The sequence below is a fragment of the Triticum dicoccoides genome, chromosome 7B, assembly GCF_002162155.2.
Source record: "Triticum dicoccoides isolate Atlit2015 ecotype Zavitan chromosome 7B, WEW_v2.0, whole genome shotgun sequence".
Taxonomy (NCBI): Eukaryota; Viridiplantae; Streptophyta; class Magnoliopsida; order Poales; family Poaceae; genus Triticum; species Triticum dicoccoides.
The window spans coordinates 428,647,532-428,658,580 of NC_041393.1; the positions used below are offsets into that span (position 1 = coordinate 428,647,532).

General features: G+C 43.2%; 1 long non-coding RNA gene across 1 annotated transcript; it reads right to left on the minus strand.

The window, feature by feature from the left end:
* Window positions 1–310: 310 nt before the first annotated feature.
* Window positions 311–977, minus strand: LOC119340733. The gene is made up of 2 exons (XR_005164650.1): window positions 879–977; window positions 311–607 (listed from the first exon to the last, which is right to left on the minus strand). It is a non-coding gene; the product is annotated as an uncharacterized LOC119340733 (long non-coding RNA).
* Window positions 978–11,049: the final 10,072 nt, after the last annotated feature.

The window sequence follows — 11,049 nt, forward strand, 5'->3', positions numbered from 1 at the left end:
GTCCGGTCTAATTCGGTTTTCTACATGGGCCTAGCCCAACAATTCGGCCTTCTTATATATTTTTTCTATCAATTTTTGATCAACTTCATGGGCCAAGCCCAACATTGCAACCTTTTTTATTGTTGGGTTGTGGCCTTTTTGTCTAAACGAATTTAGGGTTTCTGTTTTTTCCAAAAGAAGGGTCCACTAGTCAGATGGGTCCCAATTGTCAGGTTCTAGTAACTGGGTCCCATTTGTCATGTTTTGGTAAGCGGGTCCCATCTATCAAGCTCATATTCTTCATATTTCAAGCATTATTTTGTTTGGCAGAGACAAAAACACACATGATACTTAAATAAGAGCAACCAGATCACATAATACAAGCTCTATCCGTTCCAATACAGAGGACCATACTGCTTTACAAGCTCTACAAGTGTAACAAGCTCTACATGTAATACAGTACTGCTTTACAAGCTCCTTCCATGTGATCACAAACTACCTGCTCCTGTCATGAACATACTGGACTCGCTGGATGAACATAGTCAGATGAACAACATGCCGGACTCGCTCGAAGACCATAGTCAGGGCTGGGAACAAACAAAACAACAACATGGCTTCCACTGTCATCCTGTTACATGAATCAGAGAAGAATTAGAAAAACTGGGGGAAATATATGTCGTAGCTAACAAAGTAAGAAACAATAGTGATACGAGCTGCGTTGGTACAAAGAAATGTGTTCTCGCTTGCTTCGTCGAGCATGATAAATAGTTCATTTGATGAGATAGGTAGCCTTGAGGCTGCTGTCTGAATAAGGTCCTAGAGGGGAGAAAAGAAGCTTACATATGATACTACACGACACCAAATGCATACAGTAACAAGTTGGGTCAACAAAGCCTTACCAGGAGTTCATTGTCGGCTCTGGCATATGGCAGCGGCAATGAAGGAGCACCTATGTCAAGAGAAATCACACATGTCCTGAACCCTGGGCATCATTTTAACTTACAAACTGCATCACCAAATAAAACTACCAGGTTATTGACAACCTTAAAATGGAATCAGGCAGTCTCACATTTTGAGCCACTTGTAAGATCAATTCCAGTTTTCTTTAACTCGGATGTGAAAGCAAAAAACTTGCCAGAATTAGCAAGGATTCCTCTGCCTAACTAGATTCAGCACGATACAAGCAGGGCACCTTATGCTCTGGACCTAGCACGGCAAGCTTTGCAATAAAATAAGCTAGCACATCAAGGTTGTCACATGAAAACTGACATAACAGTTAGGTTCAGAGCAAACGAAAATGCTCTACAAGGATTAAGGGATCACTATGTCAAAATTCAGAGCAAACATCAAGGAGGTTTTTTTTCTGAAGGACCTCCAAAATAATTGTTGCAAAATTGGACCAAATCATTCTTATAAAATACTAGGACATATTTAATGCACAATTGACCAAATGGTTGGGTTCGAAAAGTTTTGATCCACCTCTCATTAAAAAGACAAATTTCCGCCGATTTAGCTGGAAGCGGGTCAATTTTGAACTACAGCTGCCTCCTAGTTTGCTATTTATTTTTTCCAAAAATCATTTCTAGGTACATAAGTATCTATTTAATCAGAGAAACACCAAAAAAATTCCAAGATTCAACCACTAGCTAGGAACGGTCTTTCCCGCTGTTTTGATCGCATTTTGAAATGGGCATAAAAAATTCAAAAAAAATAAAAAATTTGGGAAACCTTCGCATTGTGTCATTATATGTGGCCAATTTCCCAGGAAAAATAACAAACTTGTAATACGACAATTATTTAAAAAAGTGTTCTCAGAAATGAGCTATCATTTGTGAAGATTGATGGCTTTCAAGCCAAATGATCAATCTTATGGCCACATTTGTGGCATAGTTTGTTCAAATGATCTCATATTGTGCACAAGGGTGCATATTGGAATGTCAACAATGTTGCCTAAGGAAGTTTTCATTTTCTTTGGACGAAAAAACCATTTTTCATTTTCCGAGTGCCCTAAAGGAGGTTTTTTTGTGAAGGACCTCCCAAATAATTGTTGCAAAATTGGACCAAATCAATTTTCTAAAATACTAGGACATATTTAATGCACAACTGACAAAATGGTAGGGTGCAAAAAGTTTTGATCCACCTCTCATGAAAAAGACAAATTTCCGCCGATTCAACTGGAAGCGGGTCAAATTTGAACTGCAGCTGCCTCATAGTTTGCTCTTTATTTTTTCCAAAAATCATTTCTAGGTAAATAAGTATCTATTTAATCATCGAAACACCAAAAAAAAATCCAAGATTCAACCACTAGCTAGGAACGGTCAAGCCCGCCGTTTTGACCGCATTTTGAAATGGGCATAAAAAATTCAAAAAAAATCAAAAAATTGGAAAACCTTCGCATTGTGTCATTATATGTGACCAAGTTTCCAGGAAAAATAATAAACTTGTAATACGGTAATTATTTTTAAAAAGTGTTCTCAGAAATGAGCTATCATGCGTGAAGATTCATGGCTTTCAAGCCAAATGATCAATCTTATGGCCACATTCATGGCATAGTTTGTTCAAATGATCTCATATTGTGCACAAGGGTACATCTTGGAATTCCAAACAATGTTGCCTAAGGAAGTTTTCATTTTCTTTGCACGGAAATTTCATTTTTCATATTCCGAGTGCCCAAAAGGAGGTTTTTTTGTGAAGGAACTACCAAATAATTGTTGCAGAAATGGACCAAATAAATTTTATAAAATACTAGGCCATATATAATGCACAATTGACAAAAAGTTTGGGTGAAAAAAGTTTTGATCCACCTCTGGTGAAAAAGACAAATTGCCGTCGATTCAGCTGGAAACGGGTCAAATTTGAACTGCAGATGCCTCATAGTTTGCTCTTTATTTTTTCCAAAAATCATTTCTAGGTAAATAAGTATCTATTTAATCAGAAATACATGGTTTGATGGCGAGACATCGAGGTTTGGACGGTGGCCGAGGGCCCCAACTCAAGAGCGCGTAAGCTCACATGCCCGCCGCGTGGTCACCGCGTGACCGTGGCGTTGCCATGTGTTCTGGGCGGCCTAGGCATGTCTAGTGGGTTGGGCACTCCCCAGGTAGGTGCTAGGAAGAAAATCACAACATAAGATTCTCATGAGGAGACCGATCGATGCTCAAACATGAATTAGCAGCCAAGTGTTTGATTTGCGGTACGGGAAATGCACATGGCTAATGAGTGTGAGTTTTGGCTGAGGATGATCAGTTACTAAGAAGACCGTCTTCACAAATTTTCACCTCAAAAGGAGGAGCCTAGGTGGTACTTGCTTTACAAAGTACCACACTGGACATAAATACAAATGTTGAAGCTGGGCTCAAAATAATGAATGGATTGAGCTGGCATTTGGTGGAGGATGGTTATTTGGGCATAGGAAAGCACTGTAGAAAATGGATACCATTTGGACATGCCAAAGTGGTACTTCCTTCACAAAGTGCTGCTCTGATCAGAATAGGAAAATGAATATTTTTCAATTATTTTTGAACTAGGCAAGGAAGGTTTTTACATATTTGACGAAGATATGACCCAAAGAATTTATGAGATTTTTTTTGGAATTTTGGGAATAACAGAAATATAGGTTGCTTCACAACCTAGGGCAAAAACCGCCACATGGACATGACACATAGGCAAAACTGATGAGATGGCGCCTAGTCATCACAACCCACCACAATCTACAAGGCTATGACCATCTATATTGGTCATTAACAACTAGAAATAAGGCAGCGGACTAGCACTGTTTGCTTTGTGACCTTTTCGTGTAAGGAAATTACGACCTTTCTGACCAAAATGGTCGCAATGGTTTAGGGTTTGGAGCCCCTCGAACAGCTTTTGACCAATTGGTCTGAAATGGTCATAGATCTATGACCAATTCTTCCAGGGTCACTGACAAAAGGTCACTAGTTGACATATTTCTTGTAGTGAGAGACGATGCACATCCTCCCTTTCCACCGGTGGATGGGATGCGGCCGGATCACTGACCAACATTGTGAGAGAGAGGCCACCGCCACCTTGTGTGAGATGGTGTGACGAGAGACAAACCCATTTTTCCATTTTCTCCATGGCAATCGTTTTATATTCTGTACGTGCCATTGAGGAATATATAACTTTATTTAGTACTAACGCGTCAAGTACGACTTTGTTCAATCTAGGCGTGGTATCCGACCCTCCTTCGAGTAAACAACCGCTAAATATCACGTGGTCTGCCTTTTCGTACAGAAACGAACTCCACCATGTACCCGCGTGGGTGTGGCCGGGAACGAGACATGAGTACGTGCGTCTTGCGTGCACCTCTTCTTTAGGTACATGTACGTACGTGGGTGGGTGTGAGAGAGATGGTTTGTGTGAAACACATGCAATGTGTGTGAAACCGAGTCATGGACGTGAGATATTGATAAAATTGAAAACAGGGATGAAGTGTGTGGCTGTGCGATCGATAAAGAGTGCCATCGAATTTGTGTTTGCCCACATCAAAGTTATAGGGCGGCTAACCTACTGGAATTTGAGAGGGCAGAGGTGCATTTTTTCTCTGTGGCATGGATACCTAGCTACAACATTCGACTATCGATGTGTGTGGGGGAGGGGGCAGAGACCGATCGACTAGTATATGTGTGGGGAAGGAGAGATACCTAGCAGAGGAATAAGGTTCGGAGAAAGACAAAGGTAGGGTGTTGGAGGGTTGGTGGTGGAGTGGCGTCTCACAAATGGTGGGAGAGGCCTGCTAGACAAACGAGGGTACGAGTGCAATATCAATAAGAGAGGGCGGGGGATGTGTGTCTGTCTATGCACGTGCGTATGAGAGATGGGTCGGGAGGTATGCAAGGATGATGAGGGGAGACGATATGGTTGTGGTAAGCATACGTAACTACATAGGAAGATCAACCGTCGTGTGTCCGAGAAAGGGAGAGACATAACTAGTGAGGTAAGTGTATCGGTGTGTGGGGAAAACGAATTATAGTCGACCTGGCTATATGTAGGGAGATCGGTATGTATACATGCATGCATGTGTTAGAAGCAAATAAGGTCCGGAGAGACAGACAGGGGGAGAGGGGTGCAGCTAGGAGGTGGTGTGAGAGGCCTACCATGTCGAGGGGGAGGAGTGTGCGAGTATGAGATCAATGAAAAGAGGGGCGGGAGTGTGCACCTACGGGGAACCGTATTGGACATTGGGGGCATGGACGGTGAGAAGAGAAGAGGGGAAGTATATATGTGTTTGTGGTAGGCACACTTGGCTAGAGAGGTATATCAACCGGTGTGCACCGAAAAGAAGGAGCCGGGGGGCCTACACACACCGCGGTTGAACGACCTAAAGAGAAATAACGAACATGCGCGATGGAGGGGACACTGAGGGAGGGTGAGAGGAGGGTGGGCGTGTGCATGCACAATATAAAGTTAGCGCTAGCTAGCTACAAATAGAAGAGGATCGTGAAGGTCTAAAAGACGAACAAAGATCATAATTCATTATAAAAAGTGGATACGTATACTTGAAGAAGATATCATAATGTAGAACATTGATTATAATTTGGGCTAATGTGTGGCTTTTGCAGCTCAAGGCTAAATACTTGTCATAATGTAGGAGGCGGGGCACTATACTTTCTGTGATAAACACGATGTACGTTTGGAACATGGTTTAGATTATGAATATATAGTTACTACATCAAATGTACTATTATTTGGAATCAACATCAAGTGTATTCAAAAAATAGAATTCGAGTTCATATAGTACACATAGTTCATATCTATCTCTATAGTAATCATGTGGTGTGTTATTAAGGTAATACACGAATGATGGTTGAAGTTGGCAACAATCATGATTGTAGATTCTTATTGAAATAGAGAAACGAATTCAAATTCAGTTCGAATTGAAGCGGTGGTATAGACATTTGGAATGCACTAAAATGTTGGTATGAGTAGGTTACATGCATTATACAGCTAGCGTAAAAATTTAATTGGACATAACATGGATTCATACTCCCTCCTTCCATCTATATATGGTGTACTGAGTTTCTTAAAACGACCTTTGACTATTGACAAGATTAATAGTACATGACATGCACAACGTGAAAATTATATCATTGAAAGCTCCTTGTACACATGAATTTAACGGTGTGCTTTGTGTAAGTTGCATATCATATATTATTGCTCTAATATTTGGTCAAAGTTAGCATCAAAAAAGGCATTAGGCCCTATATAGATGGAAGAAGGGAGTAGCTTTGAATAGCATTTGTATAGTAAAGAGGGAAAAGACTGTCTTTGTGTGGTGTGAATAGTTTTTTTCGTTTTTTTGGTTGAGGGAAGTGCGAATTGATTTGGTACGTACAAGTACAATATTACACGTTAGGCTTGTCCCTAAAATTCAACCCACGCCTTGTTATATCCCAAAAATTTAGATATCGTGCTCCCAAAACGGGCGCCTTCACAACCCGCTCCTTGCTATCCCGAAATTACAACACACACTAAAACTCCCTCTAGCTGCCAAATCCCGACACGCGAAATCCCCCTTCTAACCCCGAGCCGAAAGGGCCGCTAGTTCAAATTAGTGGGGGTACTTTTGTAACACACCCTACATTTTGGACAAGCGCGTCCTAAGTCATGGTTCACCCCCTCCCATATCCCCCTTTTCGCCATTCGAAATCCCAGGCTGCCATAACCTCTCCGCTCCAGCCGTGAAACCCCACCCTCCTCCGTCCGCCACCTCACCGCTGCCCAGTCAGAGCCTCTTCCCAGACGACGTCATCCACCGCAATAGCTCGACGTCCCTCGTCCACCTCCCCGGATAAGGATCCGTCGTCCATCTCGTTGTCCGGCCGGTTCAGCCGCCCCTTCCTCCACCTCCAAGGAGCTGCTCCGACGGTCGCCTTGTCTATCGCGGCTGCTCCATCCCCACAGCGCCGCCTTAACCTGCTCCACCGGAACCGCAGCATCCTCACTGACTCCCCCGACGAAGCCGAGGCCTACTCGGCGCCACCAAAGAGGTTGTACACTCATTGCATCGCACCTTCTCCTTAACTCGACCTCTCGGCGCTGACGGTGCTCCATCCCGCACCCCCATGGAGCGTCTACCTTGAAGTCGGCGCCACGGGCGACATCTCCATGGCGGCTCTCCCCCAGTGCGAGGCCCGTTCAGCGGCGGCGTCCATACCAGCCGTATCTACTGCTGCTGCTCCAGCTCTCGCTCACTCGCTCGCCTAGCTACTGCTGCTCTAGCTCTCGCTCGCTCGCTCGCGCTGCTGCTGCTGCTCCGGCTCTCGCTCACTCGCTCGCTCGCGCTGCTGCTGCTCTCCCCCTCTGCTCTGATTTAACTACACTTCAGTCGACTGAATCGACTTTTGGGTCAGTCGATTTTCAGGGGGTGGGGGGCTCGCCGGAGTTAAGGAAGAACCACCCGCAGCGGGGAGGGGGCTCGCCGGAGAGGTACCCCACTATCTATCTTAGGGTTCAGGGTGGGGCGGGGGGCCTAGAGGGCTGGCCGAGGCAGCGGAGCGGTGGAGGACCGGCGGTGGGGAGTTGTTTTGGGGCGGCGCTGGGGCCGGAGGTTTGGCCGGTGGTGGCTGGCGGCTCAGGGGGGTGCAGGTTGAAGATGAACTGTAGGCCCTCCCTAAACTACATGTCAAGTGCCTCTCTGCTACCATTGCGTTCAGTTTAGATAGTAACATTCAGATTCCAACGTAAATTTCAGTTTTGGCAGTTAAGTTCAGAGTCAACAGTTTTTACCTCATCTGTTGTAGTCAGGTGGTTTTGGTGATGTAAATTTTACATCTATTTTACATCATCTATTGGAGATGCTATTAGAATCCCACTTGAGATTAACGATGTATGTCTTGTGCTGCTTCAGTCTTGACGTCTTACGGCTCACCAGAGATGCTCCAACGACAGAACGATCCATCACAATAGAGCAGTGCCCTGGACGCCGTCTACAGATTCCTTAGATCTTTCTCCACACCTCCGACAGCCACCTCTACCTCAACTGCTTCAGCGACCAACCCAATGATGCTGAGGTCGACACGGCTACGGCAAAGAGGTTGTACACTTGTTGCATCACTTATTACTATACATTCATGTTGATCCATTAGGGCTATTTTGGTTCAACGGAAAAACATAGCAATAGGGAATTTTCCTATGGCACTCTACTATTCAATTATTCATGCATTTTGTTGAAAGGAATGGAGCAAAACATCCACCTAGACCTACTTTTCAAAATCCTATGCATGAAAACAAGATCAAGTGCATTAGTGGCAGAATAACATTCTAACTGTACACGCTTTCATATGGTTTCACTTTATTTTGGCCATGTTTCTTTGCATTCCTCTGCTCTTCCAATTCCTGTGAACCAAACACCCAAGTTGACAGAAATCCTGTGTTTGCAAATGCTCTGTTTACCATGTGCATTCCTATCCTGTTCCGGTGTGTTTCCTATCCCTGCGTTTCTGGAATCATGCAAGCCAAATGAGCCCTTACAGAATTACTTCAGTTACAGGTAGGTGTCGAAGGGAACTTTGTGTGGTTTGTCCTGCTCCTACCACGACGTCGTCCACCTCACCAGAGATGCTCCATCGACAGAAGCATCCACCAAACCAGACATCACGACTCCTGACCGTCTTTTGCCGCCTCAGATCTCCTTCCCTGCCGCCGGCACCCACCTCAACGGCATCACCATCATCGACTCAGCAGATGAACCTGAGGAGTACATGGGTCCACAAGAAAGGTCACACTCTTTTTTTCTGCTTATGTTATGCATTGCTTAAAATTACCTTCTACTTTATCGTCCTGTTCACCTCTTAGACTCCCAGTCAGGTCCAAATTAATGTTCAAACTTGAGTTCTAAATTAGTTGTGGGGCACATATCGAGGCAGCAATGAATAGTATCTCTGTCTAATATCTGGTTCACCTAGGGTATGCCTATGTTGTTCATCTTGGGTGGGAAACAAATAATAAAGCAATCATCATCTGTCTTTTTATTAAATTAAAGAAATCATCAGCCTTCTATCATTATTTTTGGATCCATCCACTGGTTGTTACCATCACTCTAAATTTCTGCATGCTCTCCTTACATAATTTCACCATATTTTTTTGTATGCATGTCAGATATTGTACACAGTCATACTGAACATGTAGAGAAAAAGAGAAGAGTTTTGTGCGGCAATACAATGTCATGCAGACATCGCTCGATGGTGGGTTCAATGGCAAACCCTCCCCCCCTCCAGATTGTAATCCAGAGGAAGATATCTGTTCTGAGGCGGATTCAGACACAGCTGACCACTCCTATTTACCCCCGAGCTGTTTGCTCTACCTTGGCATGATGATGTTAGTCATATCATGCATATGTTGCCTTGTAGTGCCTACTTTTGACATCATATATGTCATCTGCTTAGTTTAGACATGTTTTGTAATGCCACCTATTTAGTTTCTATATCATATATGGGAATTATGCAGTCTCATGTCTTTTAACCAGCCATAATATATGTGAAATGTGCAATGCCATCCTGTTTAACCAGGCATCATATATTTGAATGATATCTTGCTCATCCTTTTCTTCATTACATTTCCATTTGTTGACAATGTTTGTACATTAAACTAATCTTCTTATGAATCAGCCATTTGGGTGGGAGATGGAAAAATCTGGAGTGAAAACAAGGCCTTCAGAGCAGACGGTGCTACCTGTCGAAGCAGATCTCTTGTTGGGTCCCGATAGCTCCTCAGAGATGGATTCAGAGACAGATGACCAGTCCTATTCCTCCACCGAGGTGTATGCTCTAACTTGGCACGGTTATACTGCTCATATCATGCATATGGTCTCTTGCATTGCATAGTTTAGACATCATATACACAATATTCAACACCATGTTCTTATTTCATACATCATATCAAATGCCCTCTGTTTAGCATATAAATCACATATGTGAATTAAATCATGCGATCTTGATTACTTAGATAACATGTAGGTGAATTATATCATGCGATCATGTTTAGTTATTCATCATATCTTGTAATTATGTTATGCTGTGCTATCCTGTTTAGATAGACATCATATATGTGAAATTATGTCATGCTATCCGTTTTAGTTAAACAATATACATGTCAACTATTTCAGGCCCTCTTTTTTCCACACTATCTATTGCATCTGTCTCTCATACAATGTATGTACATTCAACTATGTTTCCTGTTTATCAGCCATTTGAATTGGAGCGGGTGATGCCAGTATCTAGCGGAGTAAAAACACGGTCTTCAAATAAAACAGTGCTACCTCTTGGTGGAGATAACACCCCGGTTGCACATGCATGAGAACCAGCCCTACCACACATAACCCAAACTCTCGCAGATTGTACCCCTAGTACGATGGACAGAGAACCACCTTCACCCAATCTAACCCCAACCCTAGCACATAGTAACCCAGTTCCTGTTGACACAGCACCATCTCCACCACAGAGCTCCCAAACAAGAGCAGTTAGTAAGGTAGCTCCAGTGCCCAAAGGGCTAGTACTACCACGGGAAACCCCAACTCCACCAGTTAGTACGCCTATTCCTGTGGAGGAGGCACAACCAGCTAGTCGTAGTTTAGCATCTATCGCATTTGATGTTGTTAAATCCTATGTGTGTATCTTCCCATCTTGGGAATATTATACTGAAGATGAAGGAAAATGCCAGTTAAAGGTGTTTGTCCAGTAGTTATGTGTAAGTAATGTTATTCATGGAAATTACTTTGCTTTGTTCCATACATCCTACCTCCATGATGGTTATAATACAGAAAAATTTCCGATTTTTCTCTATAGAGAAGGACCGATTTGGAAACTCAGGATGAGGTAACCTGTGGTAATACCTCTGCTATCTTCAAAAATACTTGGTGGCAGTATCGGAATTACCTGAAGAAAAGATACTTCACCGGCAAAGAAACTCATCAAATTCCCTTACGTTCTCCTGAGACACATTTACTGGATGATGACTGGGAACGCCTTGTTCTGTACTGGTCCCGAACCAAGAATGTGGTAAGGTCTATGAGCTCATTTTCTATTTTTAAGTACTATATTCTGCGTCTTA